This window comes from Danio rerio, chromosome 17, assembly GCF_052040795.2.
Source record: "Danio rerio strain M-AB ecotype USA chromosome 17, GRCz13ab, whole genome shotgun sequence".
Taxonomy (NCBI): domain Eukaryota; kingdom Metazoa; phylum Chordata; class Actinopteri; order Cypriniformes; family Danionidae; genus Danio; species Danio rerio.
Genome location: NC_141037.1, coordinates 37989463 through 38013327, shown reverse-complemented (window position 1 = coordinate 38013327; position 23865 = coordinate 37989463). Strand labels below are relative to the sequence as shown.

Genomic DNA, 23865 nt, shown 5'->3' with positions numbered 1-23865 from the left:
ACCCATACTAGTTCCTTTGATTTGCAGTAGACAACAGCATGGACGTTAGCGAGCATAGCTAATGTTTTTCCCCTATGACTCTTCTATAAGCAAGAGAGCAGAACAACAGCTCTCCTCTCAGCGTCCCACAAGCCTCACTCAGCCTACCTCACTCAACACTATCTTGAGGAGGGTCCTTGGCCTCTGGTATTTACCTGAGGGATGGAAACCTTATCAGGTGTTGCTGAGTTAGCACTCTCCAACCGCTGGGGAGAGCTCACAGGTTAGCTTGATTAGCTCTCAGCGGAGGAGAGGTCAAGGGAAGCCATATCACGTTACCTTTAGGAGGGAAACAAGAACAAAAGAGTTCACTCTGTGGCAAATGAGAGTCGCTGTCAGTTAATGAGGGCGTATTAGTCTGATGCCGAGAGCAGTCCCAATTTTCTTTTCTTTTCTTTCTGTTTTTTTTTTTTTTTTTGGAAAAGAACCAGCGTGATACCTGCCCTTGTTTTAATTGGTCAAGGTGTTTCGCAGTAATCCATTCAGAGCTGAAGGCCAGCAGAGAGTCGTAAGCTTCATTCAGGCCCACAATAGAGGCGATAAAGCAGGATTCAACCCCAGTTTTAATCCAATTAGAGAGTTCTCAAATGCCCCAAAACAGAGGTTCAGTGTTTCTTGCAGAAGTTACTTAGTGGACATACTGACTTGAAGAAAGAAAGGATAAGCACTGTTAAAAAACAAGTCCACTCCCTTGATCTTTACTAGAGTTGCTGTTTGATGTTGTGCTGATCCAGGTCTTTGTGTTAGTAGTTACAAAAGTAAAAGAGGGGCTTTTTATATAATAGACCCAGAGCAATATGAAATCCATAAATCCAAGGGTAGTCACAGCATTAATGTGGAGTAGATGAAAGTTATTTTTAACACAGTCCTGCCTGACCCTAAATAATCTTAGACCAAACAAGCAGGTTAATTAATTCTTAGAGGTGAGCATTAATAAATTATTTGTAAACATTAGAAAAAAACAAACAAACATATATTTTAAAACTTTCATTTTTATTATTTATTTTTCTTTATGCTTGAAGGTTATATATAAAATGCTTGTGCACTACAAATTACAGTGTAATTCATTCTTTTTCAAATGAATTCATTTTTTTGGATGAGAAAATCTTTTATTGATGCTTATGATTGTGATTTGATATTTTTTTCATTATTTACATATTCAAATTGCTTTATGAGACCTTATGTTCTCTGACAGAATTTGATGTAAATATGTACAGAGAAAAATTATGTTGGGGTAACTAAAAAAGTGTTAATTGGGACAACTAGACAAAATTAAGGTGTGTTAACTTGAAAAAAAATGTTATAAGAACTAGAATATTAAGGTAATAAATTGAGGTAAATTAAGAGGACTAGAAAAAATAAGTTTTGACAACTGGAAAAAGTTAAGTTGGTGCACTAGAAAAATTAGTTTGCAAGAACTAGAAAAATGTAAATGATGCTGCTAGAAAATAAATAAGTTGGGGCAATTAGAAAAATTAAGTTATAAGAACTAGAATGGTGAAGTTATGAGAACTAAGCTATTATTAACAGCTTAATAGCTTAGCAAAAAATAAGCTATTATTTTGTATCTAAATTATGTTGATACAATTTGAAAAATTTATTGGGACAACTAGAAAAATTAAGGTGCATTAAAACACCTTAACAGAAAACAGTTATATGAACTAGAAAAATTAAGTTGTTGGGGTAGAACATTTTTATTGTTGGGGTAGCTACAAAAATTGTCAGGGTAACTAGAAAAAAATAAGCTAAGATGACTTATTTTAAGCCCATATAAAATTGACTTTGGGCAACTCCAAAAAAAAAAAGTTAAGTTGGGACAACTAGAAAAATTAAGGTGCATTAGCTTGGAAAATAGTTATATGAACTAGAAAAATTAAGTTGTTGGGGTAGAAAAATTTAATTGTGGGGGGAGCTACAAAAAATGTCTGGGTAACTAGAAAAAAAGTAAGCTAAAATGACTTATTTTAAGCCCTTTTAAAATTGAGTTTGGGCAACTCGAAAAAAAAAAAATTAAGTTGGGACAACTAGAAAAATTAAGCTGGCTCAACTAAAATAATTAAGTTGACGCAACTAGAAAAATTAGGTTGCGTTAGTTTGAAAAAAGTTATATTCACTAGAATATTTAAGATAAAATAGAATAGAATAAAAAAATAAGTTAAAAAATAAATTGAGGTACTGGAATTTTTTTGTTGGGGCAGCTAGAAAAATTTGCCAGAATAACAAGAAAAAATAAGCTAAGAAAACTAGTTGCAAGAACAAGAAACATTTAAATGATGCTGCTAGATAAATTAAGTTTAGGGAATTAGAAAAAAAATAGAAGAAAGGTCAACTATGAGAACTACAAAAATTAGCTATCATTAACAATAACTTTTTTTTAAGTAATAAATCATGTTAGTAAAGAGTCTATACATGTTAGCAGCATTAGATAATGTTGAAATAGGGTATAAGATTCCTAATTCTTGTAACAAATGCTTTGTTAGTGATGAATAATGTTTAAGAGTGCATGAACATGAATAAAGTTGAAGATTGTGTAGAAAGGAACCTGAGATATTGTTAATTATTTGTTCACAGAATTCAATTCAATTCAGCTGTATTTGTATAGCGCTTTTACAATGTGGATTGTGTCAAAGCTGCTTCACATAAATGGTCATAGTAACTGGAACACTGTAGTTCAGATTTTAGTGTTTAAGTTCAGTTCAGTTTAGCTCAGTTCAGTGTGATTTAAAATCATTACTGAGAGTTCAAACACTGACGAGCAAATTCATCGATGCGTAGCTCTACCAATCCTGAACCATGCGAGCCAGTGGTGACAGCGGAGAGGGAAAAAAAAACTTCACCTGATAGGAGAGTGAAGAAAAAAACCTTGAGAGAACCAGACTCAGTTGGGCCTCCGCTGGCCAAAAGTCTTGTGCAGAGCTTCAGTCACCGCGGTGGAGGCTGGAAGCTGGCCTCAGCCAAGACTCGTCTGTCCCTGGAGCGTCACTGTAATCAGACTCATGTTCTCCACTCCCCATGACCATCAGCGCAGCAGCAGCTCAGGATACGGCCTGGTCCCGGAATCTAATGTCTTAAACTAACATATTCTAACTTTTTAAAGTTTACATTAGCAAATATTTAGTAATGTGTTGTTCATTGTTTTTATCCATTATAAATACAATAATTTACTCTATGTGTAAGTAAACATCAACTAACTAATCTGTTAATGTAAAGAGATGCATTATTCGAGTATGAAAGTTTGTGCAGATGTGTTGTTTATTGTTTACTAACGCAGTAGTTAAATTAAATTAATACAAGCATATTGTAAAGTGTTACCGTTAAAAGTCACTCTCCCAATTTGAACAGCACATTATCAGATTACTTGATTAGGTGTTAACATAATATTTTATACAACACGTTACAGTATAGCACACAAAAAGAAGCATTTTTTAGATTCATGGTCAAATGCCAGCTTGTTTGGAAACAGAGACCTGAATTAAGTTCAGCTCATTCGCCCTCAGAGCACGGGAAGGTGATCAAACAATGAAATTTAATCAGATCAGCTCTCCAGCCAAGCGCACATAAAAGCATTTCACCAATATTTCAGTAAAAGTTCAGTTCTATGAATATTAAAACAGCATATGATCCTTTTAATATTTCATAAAATCCACCTTAATAATGCAGAATGAATATTAGGCTTTTTTGTGCCTTGTGGATCTTCCCTTTTTGTGTCCTGCTCTGCTCTAAATTACATGTAACCATAAAATGAGGCATTATTCTCCAAAGGATTTTCTGACAGGCCTGCTTAAGGCGGCAAACAACGATTATTACATAGCATATAAAATAGACTTTCCTTATTATTCCGTATTGTAATTCCACAGTATCAATACATCAACTGTTGTCATTAATGAAAGCTTTTAATGTTGAATGTCGCAATTACATTTTTGCAAAACAAACGTTGTAATTATCTGCGTTTCATCACTTCAAAGGTGAATATTTTGTTTTCCCATTGTCGCACTGACATGAGGCCAATTAAATCGGGCGTTTTGTAATTATTATTTTTTCCTTCTGCGTTGCAAATTCCAGTTAAGATGGATCAAGATAAAGCACCACAGGCTTGTTTTAACAGAGGAAATGAGTCTAAGATCAGCAAAACTAATTTTAAAGAAACGGCAAACTTTCACGAATTCAAATTAACACCTTGCAGATGAGCAATGATGTCATTGGAGGGAAAATAATAAGGTCATTTTCATGTTCCTCAGAGCTGTTCCTGTCAACGTATTACACGGTGGAGGAAAATGGGATACTTTGACACACCAGAACATGTGCGGATGATAAAAGGGTGTCTTTCATTCCCGAGGATTGCCTGCGAGGGGTAAGCAGAGGTTTTAAAGTGTTTCTTTTTGATGTGGAGAAAAATCATGATTTACACCTGTCCATAAAAAGGTTGTTTTTCATGTAGTTGCTCTGGTCGGACAGCTCTGGTACATTATGAAAAACTTGCGATTCGATTCTGGCATTACAAATATGAGTTTAATATGCGCACAGTATTTTATACCCTGATTTAATTCATTTCAGGCCTAATTACAGGGTGATATACACCTGGCACTCGCAGACACTACCACATTCCAGTATTTTTAATGCTTTGGCTGAAGGATCAAAGCTGCTGCTTTTTGATGGTATTTGGCATCGGGAGATCTTGGCCGCTGCATAAATAAGATTAGAATGTGGCACATTAAAAAGTACTGCTCTTGATCTCGGTACAACAGTACATTCAGGGCTATTTCCTTAGTCAGGTCAGTATAAAACGTGAGGATTTTCAGAGTGTGTGCACCTGCCCACTTAGTTCTCCTCAAATCGTCTATTAAAAACATCAGTTTTCCTTTAAGCCTGTGGAAAAGTGTGAATAATGAGAATATCACATTGTTCGGGATTGAATGAGTGTTGTCGAATCCAAGTCTGTGAATGATCAATAGTGTTGCGGGTTTAAAGTTACTGCGATGTGCCACGATAACAGTAAATGCTGACACTTTTCACGCCAATTTGAGGAAAGTCCAACGCGAGGTTCAGGTTCAGCTACAGCTGCCAAAAGGCCAGATGCTGAATGCAATGAAACTCTTTCATTATGTGTGATTGCAGAAATAAAGCAGACGAGTGAACGAGAGATCAGCCAACAAAAACTCTGAATGGAGTAATGTGGCACATATTGTCCATACAGTATGTGAGGCTTGGGTTCCTAAGTGTGGGTATATTATGTTAAACTGTCCCTTTTTAAATTGCTTTTATGTGTTAGGATGTATTTTAGTAGTAGACTACATTTTATTTAAATGCTTTAGAGCTTCCTATATTAAATAAGATTACACTTCTACACTTTTTTTTACAATAGATTGTGTCTTGTTTAATCATATATGTACAAAATAATAATGCTTGTTATACATTTTGGAATGATGTCCTCACATGAAGACTTTACTATTTGGGGAAAAAAGGTTCATTTTATAAGTCACCTTAAATTACACCTTAAACAACCCCCTGACGCTGTTAGCGTCATCACACTACCCACATTTCCTCCGGAGTTTTATGTAATTTCAGATGTTGCATTCTTAATTTGTCGGGTTAAACTGCAGTTTGGCAATTTCACTTTCATTCAGGAACATTTCATGCATGCCCCATGACAAACAAGATATTGGATGCGAGGAACTGCTGGAAGAAATACCGCATGCCCTATGGGCGAAAAAAACCCTCCACATTTCTTAGTAGAATGCAAGACAGTAAGTATGGTGTGTGTATTGACTATCCTGTCACAAAATGCGAAAAAATCCTACATGACGATAATAGTTTGGTTAAGGTTTTTACATGTTTCCATTCAGAGAGCAGCATTTACAGCGGTTCTTTCAGCCCATAATATTGTAGAGATATTAACGTACTGTGAACTTAGTAACTAAATCATTTTGACTAAGGTATGTCTTTAAAAACTGAAAGAGAACTTCTGACCATACTAATTAACTTTGCCATCTGATTGAACATAAACATAGAACATCGATCACACACTTACCAAATCCGTAGAGACAGGACAATCAACACGAACTGGAACTGCGTCTTTTTTTTAAAAGGAGACGAGTGGCAAATCCGGATTTCACCATTTGCAGATGCAAAAAGCTCTCGGGTAAAAAAATGTTCCTTACAAACATATTTTTGTCGTGTGTTAGCAGACCACTGTAATCCTCGTGCTCTCATTGTGAGAAAATAGAAACAAAACCTTTGTTGCGGCACATTTATAAACAACACTGACGACCCATGTTTCCGAACAATTCTTCTTCTTTCACTTGTTTTAATTACGGTTGGCAACACAACGTGATGTCTCTCTGAACACTGTAACAGGTAAAAACAGTCTTCAAGCTACATCATGCATATTAATAAAGTTAGACCTCATACAAAATAGAGCATGCTGATTGGTGGTCTGGAAAGACTTGGATCTCTTTTTCATGAAATAATGCTGAAAACTCAAAGACGTCATGTTGTACCGGCCGCTACAGACATCCAGTCTCCACGCTGGAAAGGATCTCATAGCTGTGACATAGCTTCAACATTTCATTTTAAACTAGAAACAATTGCTCAAAATAACGCAAAACAACCAACTTTTCATTATTATTATTTTTTTTAAATATATATGTAGTGTTTTTAGCAGTGTGGGACATATATATGAGTGTTTTGGTGTTTCATGACTCATTAAACAGTCAGGAGGAAGCACTTTTAGCTTAGCCTAGCATAAATCATTGAATTGGATTAGACCAGGGATGTCCCGGAGGGCCGTTGTCCTGCATATTTTAGTTTCATCCCCAATTGTACACACATGAACCAGCTAATTAAGCTCTTTCTAGGTATACTAGAAACTTCCAGGGAGGAGTGTTGAAAGAAGTTGAAGCTAAACTATGCTGGACACTGGAACTCACGAACTAAGTTTGGACATCCCTAGATTAGACCATTAGCATCTCACTTAAAAAATATTAAAAAACAAAAACATTAATAAAACAAGGAACTTTGCTGCTGTATCATGGCTGCCACAGGCACAATTACAATACAATGTGCCTGAAAATATTCCCCTAGGTAAATGGTTAACAGCGCTGCTTAATATCATTACGCCTGCTGCAGCCATTGTATGGCAGCAAAGTTCCTAAACTTATCCTAATTTAAAATGATAGCTAATTAAACATGTCTATAAGAAATACATTTTATTTTATATAAATACATTTGTTATGCTGAATGAAAATGGAATATTTTTCCACCCATGTTTAGATATTGTATTTGCACAAAAGGTTTTTGAAACATTAAATAAACACCTCTTTGTCACCTTAGAATTAAAAGGTTTTATCTGACAATTTTGTGAAAACTGTTATTCACATATTTTTACATGTTAAGACTTCATTTAAAAACAAAAAAGGTTTTACTTACAAAGTCGAATGCTTGGCTCTATAAGGTTATTTCTGAGAGCCAATCAGCATTTCAAATGCACACACGTGGACCAATCAGGATCAGCTTTCTTTGTCATTTTACGGACAGCTCTGTTAACAATGGGACAGACTTTAAATTTGATATAAAGCCTTGAAGTGCAAATACTTAATTTAATTCATGGGCATATAATTCAATATATACAATTCAATAGTTCACATAAAGCATAAAATTGAATAAATATTACTATTTTAATTACATTAAATTAACATCTGCACTGGATAAAATATTTAGCACAGCCTTGTATGCTTAATTCGAACAAGAAAAAATATTCATCCTAAAACATTAAATAACTGTAATAGGAAGCAAAAATTTTACTTTCTCCAGCATCAACATTTTGCTACAACACCAATTTTATTTTATTTTTTAATTGTATTTCTTGAAAAGTATGAATGATCTGCCAGAAAGAACCTTATAATTACAAGCGGAAAATGACTTTTTAAAATTAGAAGGTTCTATCTGCATTTGCTTTTTACTCCAAATTAGCAAATTTAATCAAATTTTTTTAATCAATAATTTACATTTAGAGAACATTTTGGGTCTTTTTCATATTAAAGTATGAAAGAGAACTGTTACACACATTGTTTGCTATATGGAATTTAAAAACTGTGAAGTTCAATGTCTCAAAATCATTTAAAGCAGATAAAACCTTATAATTCCAAGGTGAAGTTGTGTTCTTGACCCATGAACACTACAAAACATCAGTTATTTGTGAATGCATCATTACTAAAATTTTCTGTTCAGTGTCATATGATTCTTCAAAAAATAGCAGTTAGGGATTAGGTTGTACATAGCACTCCCTATATCATCCTCTGGGACCACAAACCCCATCATATCTTGCATTCTTACACCGGTTACAAGTTCACTTTGATTACAAACAGCTGAAGGGCATTATCAATAATTACATGGACTATAAATCCACCACTCTTAAGTTCATTCGTTGCTGAGTCTTGTTAGTCTGATCCTGCAATTGAAATTAGTTTACATTGTTTTGTTTTTTTGACACTTGGACTGATTAAATCGTTTTTTGATTGTTTGCCACCAATCTCGACCCGTCTCGAGTCCTAATGCCCCAGTAAAAGTGAAGGGAACATCATACTGTCAGTGGAGGTCGTCTGAGACGTTGAACCGAGGTCCTGACTCTCTGTGGTCATTAAAAATCCTATGGCACTTCTTGTAAAGAGTAAGGGTCAGAGATGGCAAAAGTACACAAATCCTTTACTCAAGTAGAAGTACAAATACTCATGTTTTAAACGACTTTGGTAAAAGTTGAAGTACTGACTACACTTTTGTACTCAAGTAAAAGTAAAGAAGTATGGCCTCAAAAATGTACTTCAGTAAAAAGTACCCATTACTACTACACATTTTAGTTTTACTAGGTAGGTAAATATACGGTCGCCTACATTTGATTGTTTTAGTACTAAATGTACAAATCTTTACAAAAAAAAAAAAAAACACTTTTTTTTCACGGTATTAAATTGAAAGATCAGAGAAATCCTGTGCAGTATGATCGTAAGTGGACAAAAGACTGTTTACCTTAAGCATTTGTATGGCATATTTTTGAACTGGAATGTCTCTCTCTTGTTTACCTTTGATCTGATCGAGCAAAATGTGTCATAACTGAGTAAACAGGGCAACATCAGTCATGTTAAATTCACCGTCTCCCTCCATAGTCATCCTTGCCTTTCTCATAGCAATCGTCATAAACTAGCCTACATACGGCGCGTGATAGCCTTGGTTGAAAAAGCCACAGACTGCATCAAAAAGGCACTCATATTCCGCAATGTCAAGAACTAGTATAAATTGTGCCACCAAACACATGAAAATGAAAGTAACGAGCCCAATTTAAAAATGTAGGAAGTAGAAAGTACAGATATTTGTGAAAAAATGTAAGGAGTAAAAGTAAAAAAAGTTGTCAGAAAAATAAGTAGTGGAGTAAAGTACTGATACGAAAAAATCTACTTAAGTATTGTAACAAAGAATTTGTAGTTATTTTCCATCTCTGGTAGGGGTGTAACCCCGGTGTCCTGCCCAAATTCCCTCCATCGGCCCTTACCCAACATGGCCTCCCAATCATCCCCATCCACTGAATTGGCTGTATTACTGTCTCTCCACTCCACCTATAGTGAGATATATCCAGCTGCAGGCCCACAGAATCACACACGTTTTAGACACACACAGTCTAGGACACACAACTTAGGCAAACCATATATGGTAACTAACTCTAGCATTATCACCACCTATTGAATTTCACAAGTATGGTTCCCATTTCAGTCATTATTATTATTATATCGCTACGATCATTTTAACATTTCTGCAGTTTCTGAACTCAAATTATGTAAATAAAAATAATTGGTTAAGAGACTTATGACTTTATTCATGTGTTTATATACACAAAGAAAACATTATAGACCGTCTAATTGTAGGATTAAGTGTAAACTAATTCAAGATCGTAATATTATCATAGCTACTTGGTTAAAATCACTTTGTTGTAAAATATAAAAAGCAAACAATAATATGTCACTTTAAAATAAATTAGCCAACTATAGTTAATCATTTAAACAATATATATATAGTTATAAAATGATTATCTTAACTCATTATTTGATTATAATTATAAGTTTATATATAAACTACTATCTTTTATTAAACTGTCACAGCTGTTATATATATGTTTTATATATATATATATATATATATATATATATATATATATATATATATATATATATATATATATATATACATATATTATTGTCAGATAATAATGACTGATCAGCTATAATGACTGATTTAAAACTGTTCAGTCTATTATATTGAATGGCGATCGGAAACAATGCTCCCCATTCGGCCGTCTCGATTGCAATATTTTTTAAATAAAGTAAACACTATTGTTTATTGTGTACATTATTTATTAACCATATATATCAAAATATATCGAAGACGATGTCCAAGAATATGTTAATAACATTAACATCCGTCGTAACCTTATATGGTTTGCCTAGATTGCATGTCCTAGATTGTGTGTGCCTAAAACTTGTGTGGTTCTGCGGGCCTGCAGCTGGATATTATTGCCTATAGCAGGTGTGTGGTGAGCGCACTGGCGCCATTGTCCAGTGGCTGCCTAAAAGGATGCTGCACACCGGTGGTGGTTGTGAAGCGCTTTGGGTGTATGGACATACACAATAAATGCGCTATATTAATACACACATAACATTTTTGTCTGTTGTACTGATTACCCTCTTGGGTCGTCTCTTTTATTGTGTTTGCTGGTTTTCCACCTATGCCTGTCTAACTAATCTTAATGAAGCTGCATTAGGATCCAACCTCTTGTCAAGTTTTCCCTTCACAATTTGACATGTCACTTATTATGGAAATAAATACAACCCCTTGTATTACAATCTGATCATATTCCAGAAAAAAAATCATTACATTTTTTCTAAAAAGGTTAAAAGGGTAATTTTTTTTGCATGCTTCAGCTGCACTGATAAAAGCCGGAGAGATTACGCAATACGAAAAAGACTGCAGAGAGAAAAGCTTGTCTTAAGGTTTGACATGTACTGGCAAGACATGCATGAACCAAAGTCTTCAGATCTACTCACTTCAGCCTACTGATTCCTTCTCACACTATGGGGTATGCCCTTTTTTTAAGAAGCAGATTTATGAGAGGCCTAATTCTCTTTATGTTCCAATGGAATAAATGGCTTAGGTTTCTAAATAGCGAAGAACCCCAAACAGAATCCAACTTCACTCGTGATGTATGTAAGTGTGTGTGTGTGTGTATGTAGCTTGAGTATGTGCTGACAGATTGCTTATGATACCAGTGAAAGATCTTCAGGATTCCAATCAAACCACATCACAAGATAGATGTGATGACTAACTCTGGTTATCCCACTTAATACTGCGCCAAACTCGCTGAACATGTCCTAGCTGGAGCCACTTGATGTCTGTCAGGCTTTGGTGTGGACATCAAAGATCAAATTACACCGGCTGGCGTGAGACACATTGATAAGTCTAACGTCAGTAAAGATCCAATCCAAATCTAAATTGTTCCCTTCTAAACCAGCCCTGTTGATTAGTTCTGCAGTGAAATCCATTTCCTGGCTCCATGCCTATTTCAAGATGCTTATTTCCCTAGTGGTATTTGGCTGCTCAGGACTCTTTTCTGGACTCCATTTAAGGAGCCTGGATACGACGCCTGCATCATTTTCAAGACAACTGATTTCAGAGGTGTTTATGGGCTCTTTTCTCATCGTTAGCGAAGATGACCGTGCTGCAATAAACTCCGTTTTCTAATGCTGTTGCTGAAAGAGGCATATTTTATAAAGCTGAAATGAAGTTTATTGATCTTCAAGTCCAATTAATCCAAGAATCTGTGAAGTGTTGAAATCAAACCCCATATAACTGTGTTTACGCTAGTATAAATACAATCATAAAATAGAATTATATAATTATATAATGTAAATTTGATCATGAAGACTGGAACAATGATTGTTGAAAATTAATTTTTTTGCACTCAATTATATTTTAAAAATATATTAAAACAAAGCTGCTATTTTAAACAGTAATGATATTTTACAATATTGCTGTTTTCATAGTATTTGTAATCAGTAAAATTTGGGGTTGGTGAACCAAATTATATTTAACCAGTGGTGTAAAGTAACTAATTACAAATACTCAAGTTACTGTAATTGAGTAGTTTTTTCTGAGAAATTGTAATTTACTAAGTAGTTTTAAAATTATGTACTTATCCTTGAGTACATTTTTAGTGCAGTATCTGTACTTTACTCTCACTACTTTCCTTCAACCTGCAGTTACTACTTTATTTTTGTCTTGTTTATGGGAATTCGAAAAATCAGTCCTGTAATTCCTGTCCAATCAAATCACACATAGAAGGTAAATTGCATCATAATGAACTACTTCAAGACATGTGTGCTTTACATTGCAGCAAACCATTTAGAAGCATTAAAAGTGTCCAAGAAGATGTTCAAAATCTTTACACGCATTGACCCATCTGTTTAGATCAGGGATGCCCAAACACAGTCCTGGAGGGCCGATGTCCTGCAGATTTTAGCTCCAACTTGCCTCAACACACCTGCACGGATGTTTCTAGAAAACCTAGTATGAGATTGATTATCTAGCCCAGGTGCGTCTAATTGGGTTTGGAACTAAACTTTGCAGAACACCGGCCCTCCAGGACCGAGTATGGGCACCCCTGTTTTAGATGCATGTCACTGATGAGAATATGATGGATATTTACTATATGATGACTTAAATGACCTTAAACACCTAGCAGGCACAAGACGTCAACATGCCGTCAGATTGAAATTGTACCCTAACGATGTGGAGGCGCTGCATTTTGTTTGGAAATAAAAATTGGGTTTACATCAGAACTCAACGTCAGCCCGATGTCAATGTCCAACGTCAAACCTAAAACTAACCTAATGTCAACGTCTAATTAAGTTACAGCTTGACATTGTGTCTACGTTACCACTATGACATCTATCAGACGTGGAATTTTGGTTGCCATAACTGATAAATAAATGTCAGTATTTGATGTCAATAGGATGTTAATTTAAGATGTTGGCTCGACATTGGATTTTGGTCACTTCCTAACAACCTAAAATCAACCAAATATTAAGGTCATTTGATGTCATTATTGGACATCAAAATAATGTTGTCCTTAGACGCTGGCTAGACAATGAATTTTGGTCACCTGAGATCACAACCTAAATCTAACATAATATTAACGCCTTATGACATTGTGTGCCTGTTGGGCAACAACTAAATGCACTACAGAATGTTACGTTTACACACACATCCACAAATTACATGTAAATGCATCAACTTTTTACAGCATAATACTCACTACTTATGAGTACTTCGAGTAACATTTACAAAAGGTACTTTTACTCTACTCACACTACATTTTTAGGCAAGTAATGGTACTTATACTTAAGTATGCTTTTTCAGTACTCTTTCCACCACTGTATTTAACCAACACCAAACAATGTATTCAAGTTTGTTGCACTAATATAATGGGATTCAATACAATATATTCAGGGCTGGGGAGTAACGAAATACATTTAACACACTTTAAAACCCAGTAAGTTAACGCAGAGGTGGGCAAACTCGGTCCAGGAGGGAAGGTGTCATGCACTAATACTAATCAAACACACCTTAACAAGCTAATCAGTGTCTTCAGGATCATTAGAAATCTATAAGCAGGTATGTTTGATTAGAGTTGGAGCTAAACTGTGCTGGACACTGGCCCTCCAGGGGCGAGTTTGCCCTCCCCTGAGTTAAGGTAACTCAAACCATTTGAGTAAACCAATTGCAACGAACCATTTAACTACATAAACTAATCCTAATGAGTACTGTGAACCTACTCCATTTGAGTAAACAAAACAATTTGAGCGCAGTAAAACACAATAAGTTAAGGCAACACAAACCATTTAAGGAAACCGATTACAACAAACAATTTCAGTTAAAAAAAAAAAAACTAGTCTATATGAGTACTGTTCTTACTCTTAAGTAAGAAGTAAAGAGGTATTTAATTAACTTATTACCTTAAACACTGAGTTCAAAACTTGTTTCAAATGGGTAGAATTAACTTTTAGTAAATTTTGGTTTAACCACTCTTGACTTAGTTAACTAAAGTTAACTGTTGGGTTTTACAGTGCAATGTTACGTATTTAATATACAAAAAATAAGTAACTGTTGTAATAAACAAACATTGATTGCTTTTATAATTATCGTTTTGGTTCCTCTTAGTGTCAGTAGCAGTGGTTGCAATGTTACTAAGAGCCACTAGGCTGTGCTAGAGGGGAGTGATAACCGAGTATATTCCAAGCCACCATAGAGCAAGTGGGTTGTGTTTGGTAGAGGGAACAGTATGGTGAACTAACGCTAACAACCCAATCTGGTTCTGACATTTTTGAGACCATTATTGTTACTGCTCATATGTGAGTATTGAATGAGTGTTTAAGTTTGAGAGTACTTTCAATATGTAGTTGTGATTTGACCTATGATTATTTTTTATGTAAACAGGACCTGTTGTTCTGGAGTTTTTTTATGAAATGTTAATTGTTGATGCAACACTTTTTAATGGACTACACAGTGATCGTTGATTGGTTTTCTGGGAACTTCATTGTCATCAGTGGTTTTTCTAGAAAGTGTGGAACATCGGCCAGTGAACTATTTTAGTATTCTGAGACTTGGAATGACACGGTCAGTGACTCTTTATACTACATTGCTCTGTCGAATTTCCCAGAGAGAGGATGTGGATATCATTGCATCGCACTCAAACCATCTAATGAATATATTCACCTCACCACCTATATCATTTAAACAGTTTATTTTTAATGACTGCCTAGTTGTATATATTAATTGCTTTTGTTTGTGTGGTCTATACTTACATGTGGAGAAATTAAACAAAAAGAAAAGTGTAAAAAAACAGGCTTGTGAAGTTAAATTTCAGTATGATTGAAATTGAAATTCTGTGAACTCCCTCAGTGTATCATCTTACACTGAGAAGTTGTTACACTGTAGTTAATTATAATACAATTTTAATTAGTGGTAATCAGCTTACAAGTTATATCCAAAAAGTATTTTGGATGATTAGTGATTTATTATTGAAATTTAATACGATTTCTTTCATGTCATGTATTTAAACATGCATGTTTTAACCAATAAGGCAACTGATTCTCCATTAAAAAACATCAACAACTGTGTGCAGTCTATTCAACTAAGCAAATCAATGTGCACCATGACACAAAAATGGGTGATGTTTTGATGCAATTCAATTTGCATTTAATCAACAGATCCATAGGAATCATAAAAAAAGAGTTTATAAAGTCAAATGATAGCTTAGTGTGCTTTACAGGTGAACTTTTAGTCCTTAATGAAGTCTTATTTTATTCAAAATGTTAGTGTGATAATGCGAGTTCATGATCCGATTCATTCAACATGATTCTTTTGAGTCAGTCTTAAAATGTTTCTTTTGTTTACCAAAACCAGTGTGAATGATTCACAAACTGCATAGACCTAGGGGTTGATTCCCTAAAATGTTGTGAACAAACTGTGCTTTTTTTAATTACACTGAGCTATGCTTCACCAAAGATAAATTTCATAAGTGAAGTAATTACAAGATGTTGACGTGACATTATTAAATAATTAAATGGGCTACTAATTTCAAACTTCATAGTTCCTTATTACTGTCACATGTTTATTTTTTGTTTTTTTGGACTTGCTTTCTTTGTTTTATTTTTGTGCGAAATTGCATAAATATTTTAGGTGGGCATAGATTTTTTTTTTTTAATTTAGATGAATCTTGAAATTAATCTAGATTAGAATGGTTCATTTGAATTCTGCTGAAGGCATTCAAAATATGTGTGCTACCCAAATAATGACTAAATATAAGTCTTTGAGAATGAGTTGCTCAAGCCAGGTGGTACATTCGACCAGGGGCTCATCTCCTGTTTCCAAAATGCATCACAAACTGCACTACTATGATGATTGGTGATGAAAATAAATTATGTTCAATAAGATATACTTGTGTTAGCGAACTGTATATTCAGTTAAACATGAATTTGGCAAGCCTACATAAGCTAGAAATGGCGAGAAAATGTTTTTTTTTTTTTGGATCACCTTAATCCGACTAAAGTCATAACTGAACTAAACAGAAATGGAATTAAGATGTGGAGTATGCATATATTAGTGGCATTACTAAAGTAAACACAGCGAACAAACTATGACCGTCATGTAGTACTTTTCGCCATATTTTTTTGACAAGATCCACACACGGTGCTGTCAGTAAAGGACCACACACACACACACACACACACACATGCACATATCGTGAAATGCAGAAGTTTTTTTTTCTTTCCATTTGGTATGCGTTATTAAATTCCAAAACACTCTCTCCAGTCCTTACAGAGAGTGACTTACAGTCCTTATTTTCGTCTAATACCAAGTTGGTCACGGGAGCATGAATGAAATGTTCATGAGTTAAAGTGAAACTGCTGAACTGCAGTTAAAGTCAGGCATCCTGCTGATTAGATTTACAAGAGCACTTTTTTTTTTTGTCAGACGATTCATCGGTCGGGTATACATTCACGCTAAAATATCATCATAGCTTGTGTAGAATAGATCCAGCTCCCAACCCAACTTTGAAAATAGATTAACTACGATTTTTTTTTTGAAGCACAATCAGAGTCTTGCTGCGTTACCGCCAATAGCAGCCCACTACTAATGAATGTACTTCAATAGTATGGGGAAGAATGGTTTAGGGAAGTGTTTAGGTCACTTGTTCCCAAGGGGATCTGTACAGCAATCACCTCCCTCTTGTGGATCTTTACAATGTTTATCTGAAAAGTAAAACTAAAACGTACCCAAAGTAACATTCCAGATATTATAGAAAAATGTAGACAGCACCCTCTAGTGGATTTGTCATCTGAAACATGTGACAAAACATACCCAGAGCAACGATTTTTTTTACATGTATTACACGTATTTCCAATGAGCCTGGGTTGTACACTTCCCTAGGATTTTATTTGTATCTATCATTAAGTGTATATTATAAAAATCTGCCAATATATCCAAGCACAACCTCTTCATTGTTTCAAAGTAGCACATATCAGCACTAACTTATTAAATGATTTGAAACCGGACATGCATCCATGCAGTTTGCATTTAGGTTCAATTAGGCGATGGGATTGTAGCGGTTTGATCTGTACAGTCTTGTTAAGGCATACTAGATCACACCATTCTGCTTTATCCTCTATTACCGAGCACTCAGATCTGAGCCACAAGATTGGTAATTGTGCCTCACAAATTATGGTGAGCACAGCGCACTGGGGTGATTTGCATTGGGGTCAATTCCTTTAGTGGATTTGGTGCAAATAAATGGCACTATCAGACGCTGCAATCCATTCTTAGTGAATTACACGTGGTCTTCAGACTTTGTGTTCAACCATTTGTTCGTAGGCACCATCAGCTAAATCTGATCCTCTGAATCCATCAGTAGGTGACACTTAGACACTCGCAACAGATCAGGGTGTGTAAGTATAGCCTGCTAGGACAGCTAACATTAATTGCCTGTTGTAAAGATGAAGTTGTTAAAGACAACACAGCCTTCTTTGTGCATTTCCGAACGAAATTACCTCATTTACTGTATTGATAGTTGTAATGGATCAATACACCAAAGCCAGGGTTTATTCTTGGCTCCAATGAGGTTGACTGAAGAATTACCTCTATTTCAAGTTTCCACAAGTAAAGTTAAACATTATTTAGCCCTGGAAACCTCCAAAGGCACACACATGTGGACTTTTCACTGTATACATGTGATATGGTTTTGACAGAAAAAAAAATGATTTTAAGTCAATTGACTTCTTTGGAAGAGATGGTTGGAGTGCAGTGTTTCATCAAGAAGAATGCTTTCATCTGGTTTTCTTTTCCACACAGTAAAAACACCACTTTCTTTTATACAAGAGGGCACAATTTTCACAATTGTCTAGGTGGTTGAATTCTGATGTACAGGCTTTTAAAGAAATGTAAACATATATACATCAGATTCATTAAGCACCATCACTTTTAGTGATTTATATATAAATGTTGAGGACAGCCTATTTTTAATCAATACAATTAAAATGAGATAAAACAACAGCCTGGAATCATACTTTTATGGTGCTAACTGAGATATGCTATCCGTCAATTATTATTTTTTATAATTTTTTTACATTAATAAAATAGTTTTTTTTATTATTATTATTTACCCTGAATGGGGTACCACACCAATACCAATTCTAACTATGTTCTAAAAAACATTGACCATTGACTTGCATTATATGAGGGGCTTGGATTCAGCAAAAATCTTCTGTAATGTTCCACTAAAGAAAAACATCACCTAGATTTTCAGTGGCCTTAGAGCAGGGGTCTCAAACTCAATTTACCTGGGGGCCGCAGAAGGCAAAGTCTGGGTGAGGTTTATACATATATACGCCTTTTTTTTAGGTGAGGGAATGGAAGTTTTGAGTGAGTTCCCCCACTTTTTTTCCCAAGGACTTCAATAAGTCAAAGTACAGGTCTAGACTTAATGATGATCATCTTCAAGCCATACTGAGGGTCTCAACTGCTTCCGCTCTAAAGCCAAATGTGGTTCAAATTTGTGAGAAGAAGCGCTGTCAAGTCTCTGGCAGCAAGAAGTAGGCAAAAGATGCCATGTTCAGAAGAACTGTTCATAATCTTCACTCAATGTTCTATTAATGTTCAGGACACTTCATGTTCAGAAGAAATAATTAAAACTGTTAATAATGACATTTGAGGACTTTTTTTTGTGGAATCCCTTACCGCATAAGACCCCTGCCTTAGAGTAAGTTAACTGTAAATCTTAATGTTTGCATTAATTATCCATTGAAGTCATGTCAATTACAGTAAAGATTGCCTCATAATATTGAAACAACTGAAAGCTAATTAAAAATGATGTATGAAAGTTTTTGATTCTTTTAAACATAAATAACCATACCATAATATGTGTGCAGATAAGAAACATAAGTGATCGTTGTTTATCTGAAATACAAAGCTGAAGTCAAATATTCTGCTTTAAAAATATTCTGCTTTGTTAAGTGCAAGGGTCTTTGTTTTGGTCATTTAACCTGCCCAATGCCAGTTTAGCCAATCATATTTCAGCTCCCTGGGTTGCCTTGGTGAAAAATTCAGAAGCACAGAATAGTGCACTTACTGCCCTCCAATGAAATAATGTTTATAATCTAGTGAATACATTTTAAACCTCTTTAACATTAATAAATGTAAATGCTAAATCACTGATATGTGTTGGCTTGCTCTAAGTCACAGTTCGCATTATTAGCATTTAGCACTGAATAAAGCACATGAGGTGAACCTTAGGGGTTCATTGTCAGTTTTCTGTTGTTTAGCTGCAAGTTTCTAAAATATGAATTTAAGGTGTTGGTTAGAATAAAAACTCATTTTAATATGGAAAACATTCCTTCTATTGCGTGCCTTTGCTTTTATGTAGAACACTATTTAAATCAGCCTTTAGGCTCGATAGTCAGGCTGTTGATGTCATCAATCTGGCAACCAGCACTTGCATGTTTTCAACCTGGCATGCAATACTTAGTTTAACCACTTGGTATCAAACTTACATACTGCACCTTTAAGCCTAGCTAGATCCAATATTCACTTGCCGACAGTTTTGTAGAAATCACAAATGCCAGAAAGCAGGGTCTTGTGTGTGTCTAAATCAGTGTCTAAAATCAGACACTGTCAAATGCATAAAATTAACTGAAATAGTCTTAAAAGGGGGCAGCGTAGTGGGTAGCACTGTCGCCTCACAGCAAAAAGGTCTGTGTCAGTTGGTGTTTCTGTGTGGAGTTTGCTTGTTTGAAAGGGTTTCCTCCCAGTTTCCCTCACAAGTCCTAACACGTGCTATAGGTGAAATAGGTAGGCCTAATTGTCCGTAGTGCATATATGTGAATGTGTGTGTATAGGGGTTTCTCAGTAATGGGTTGCAGCTTGAAAAGCATCTGCTGCAAAAAAAAAAAAAAAAAAATTATATATTCTTCATTTCATTCTACTGTGGCATGAAATGAATGAATGAAATGACTGTATGTATAAATTTGTTATAAATGGCTTGTTTTTGTTCCAGTCACATACATTAAATGTTTAAATATCTATTAAATATGGTACTGCTTATATTATTTCACCATCTGTACACCAATATAATTAGTAAATGTGTGTGTCGGTGGATAGGGCTGTGTTGGTGTGGTAACGTGGGCTGGTGTGGCAACAGTGCCAGGACTGATTTTTAGTCCCAGTCCGCCCCTGAGACGAGGTCTGAGCGAAATGTCAGTAAGTGGCTTATGCCCTGCAATGCATGTCTGATATGGACCTGTCTGTGACTTAAGCCTAATTTACACAAATGCCGACAAATGCAGGCAATGAACAGATAAAAACAAGCTCAGACAAATGCAAAACCAATTTCAAAAGGGCATTTTGTTGGTAATGCCGTTCTCACACTTGAATTTGAGCATGTAAAGTTCTCTAGTAAGGCACTGTGAAAAGGGGCTGGATTAAACAAGATGATTAGACAATTAAAAAATGAGAAGTTGTTCCGTATATTAAATTTCTGTCCAGAGAAGTCATGTTTTGATCTTCGATTGGCTTTACGCAGTCACGTGATGCGATTTTCACAGGTCAGAGTTCACCAACGTTAAACTTTGCACCACAGCGAACTGCGAAACTTGTCGCACGAGCTGGTGTTTCTGGTCTATGGGTCTATGGGGAGAAAAGTCCAGTGTGACCACAGCTTGACTTGTGAACTGGCCTTAATATCAAATTGTTCAAACTGGAAATTACCTACAGGCCAATCAGAGATCAGGCTTTCATGCAACACTTCTCATTTGTTTGGTTGTGAAACCAACAGTAGATGAGACTGAGATGTCAATGATTTTTTCTTATTCTTCCTTAGCTTTTGTGTAATGTGATCACATCACTGACTACAGCATGTCGACTACAATATGCATGTTAAGGACAACAATCAAACAATTTAGAAAATTCACACAGTGTGCATTTAGTATAACTCTAACTTTATCGAAAGTATATTATTATTATTTGTATTACAATTATAGTATCGTAAAAATGACACACACTGGCTTCAGGGCAGTCATGTTTATGACAGATTTATGATTTATGCTGTCATTGTATTTGTCAAGTTCATGACAAAGAGAGAGTGATGTATTTGGTTATGTCAAGTTGTCATAAAGATATCTCAAACAATGTTAGCTTTGAATTTAAAATCACATAACTCAGCTAATGAGACTTAATGGCATGCCATGTGCCATGATTACAAAGCTTTCATGGAATACCGTAAACGTTAATCATACTTAAAAACCTTAAAAAAAAACAGAAAACTGATGTGTTGTTTTGAAATTTATCTCACAATAAAGTCAAAAGTAAGTAGAGATTATGCTTTGCACGATCTGCCATTTTCTGTAAACAAAGCAAGTGGCTCTTGCATGATGGTTGCAAGTATTGTTGCGATGCTGAAATGTTTCACCCATCTGCCTGTCTATTCTGTGTTCCATCAGGTGAGATTTCATTCTGCCTTCAAGTTGCACATAGTTATTACATCAAAGTGCCTGCATGGAGTGTTGCAATAATCCGCGCGGAGGCAAGCCAAGCGTCAGGTATTGAGGAGACGAGGGCTGTGGAAGTGGGGTCAAGACCTTCCACTGCCGCCTGGATCATGAAAGAAAGGTTTGTGCCCAGAATAAAAGACAGGGAATTTCTGGTTCCAACATCTGAACAGCTTGAAACAAAGGGCTGAAATGCAATTCGGCGTTATCAGATAGATTTATTTGAATGCACACAGGATTTCCAGTCATGCCACATAAAAACATGTATAAACATAAAACATTGTTAGACTTTGAGTTATTGCGTGTTCTTTTGACTCCGTGAATATGTGTTTTGGAATCATGCTCTCGTATCAGTTTTTTTTTCTCTGCTTGGAAGCAGTGGGATTTTTTGGAAAGATCAAATTGGATGTTACCCTAGTTTTCCATCTTCCCCGAGGGTTTTGGAACCACTTCTATTTACAACAGGAGTTCTCCTGCAAATCTGTGCCATCTATCTTCCCTGTAACACCAGGCTTTCCTATTAATTAGTTAAGCTAGGAATAATGTAGAATGAGGTACAGGCGGGCCATGCTGTCAGCGTTGTATCTCCAAGCTAACAAAACTGCACAATGAATGTAGAGTAGAGGGGAAGCGAAAATGCTGCCAAAAGCAATACGAGACTGTTATTGTGCTGAATACAAGATAAAAGAAATGGAGGACATCCCCCCCTCTTGTTTGCATGTGTAGTTATTTTCATAGACAGCATTTGTAAAGAGAACAAACTTCTTTACATTTTTATTTGTCAGGAATTTACTCTTTTTTTTTATCCATTCTCAGAGCTGTGTGTCCTGTTTACTGTAGGGCTTTTGGGATTATCAGTTCTTTCTGCTTTAAAATCAGTTGCTGTTTGCATTTACTTGGATACAAGATTGTGTTAGACAATATGTAAAACAGAAGTACAACAATAGCTGCTAAAATGTCCATTCTGAAATTGTACCCTACATACATTTCTGGAGAGCACCGAATACATCCCAGGAGCTATGTTTTTTTTTTTTTTTTTTTTTTTCCAGTTTTTGTTTTTACGAATCCACCAGAGGCTGCCGTGTATGCTTTTTGAGATCTCAAATTTTTCCTGCGAGTGCCATTCGCAGCTATTATTCACACTTAAATCCACAAAAGGCCGCTATCAACTGAGTGACTGAATGACAAATCGATCAACTGACCCACCCTCCGCCTATCCTAAACCCAACCAATAGTGTTTTCAAAAGCACCAATTTGACCCAGCCATAGAGTTTTCAAAAACAGCCTTACGATCGAGTCTGCAAATACAACACCTAAGTCTGTTCATTCACAAACTATGCTTGAAATGAAAATGAAAGTCTCTCTTTGTGTATTTTTTAGTGAACTATTTAATATTACCATATAGTTGTCCGAATTAATGTCCTGTGAGTGTGTTATAAGGTGCGCACCCATACAAAAGAATCTGGCGAGGCTCAATAGTGTTTCTGCCATAGAATGTAAAATAAACTTGCATATGAGCTTCAGACGCGGTCTGGCATAGCTGTTTACTGTTCCTGTCAGCGATCTCCCAATAATATCAGCTGCAAACTCCAATAGTATCTGGATGCAGCCTTTATGATGCTAGCTGAGATTTCATCACTCACCAATGCAATGTCAGACACAATGCACTGAATGGAGCGAGTTAAGTCTCTGTGACGGTTAGGGGTGGGGTTAGGAGAGCGCATTAAAAAGCATTGGATGCAGTTCAGATTGCACTGCACCGAGTCTGCAGCCAGACTCCTCTCGCAAACTCAATCGCCATCAGATCAAGCGTTTCAACAGATTTAGGGTGTTTTACACTCTTACATTTGTTTTCATATTTTTAAATAGCAGCAGAAGCTGGTCTTTTAGAATCTCCATGCAATGTTCCTATATACAGTTGAAGTAAGAATTAATAGCCCCCTGAATTATCAGCCCCCCTGTTTATTTTTTTGCACAATTTCTGTTTAGCGGGGGGAAGATTTTTCAACTAATTTCTAAACATAATAGTTTTACAATAGTTTTTAATTTTTCAAGACACTTCTATACAGCTTAAAGTGACATTTAAAGGCTTAACTAGGTTAATTAGGTTAATTAGGCAGGTTAGGGTAATGAGGCAAGTTATTAGGCAGGAAAGGGTAATTAGGCAAGTTATTGTATAGTGAGAGTTTGT

General features: G+C 35.6%; 1 long non-coding RNA gene across 1 annotated transcript; it reads left to right on the top strand.

The window, feature by feature from the left end:
- The first annotated feature begins 14395 nt into the window (after positions 1-14395).
- LOC147833140 (uncharacterized) lies at positions 14396-18334 on the top strand. Its single transcript, XR_015513645.1, has 4 exons — positions 14396-14486; positions 14572-15304; positions 15454-16380; positions 16736-18334. It is a non-coding gene; the product is annotated as an uncharacterized LOC147833140 (long non-coding RNA).
- Positions 18335-23865: the final 5531 nt, after the last annotated feature.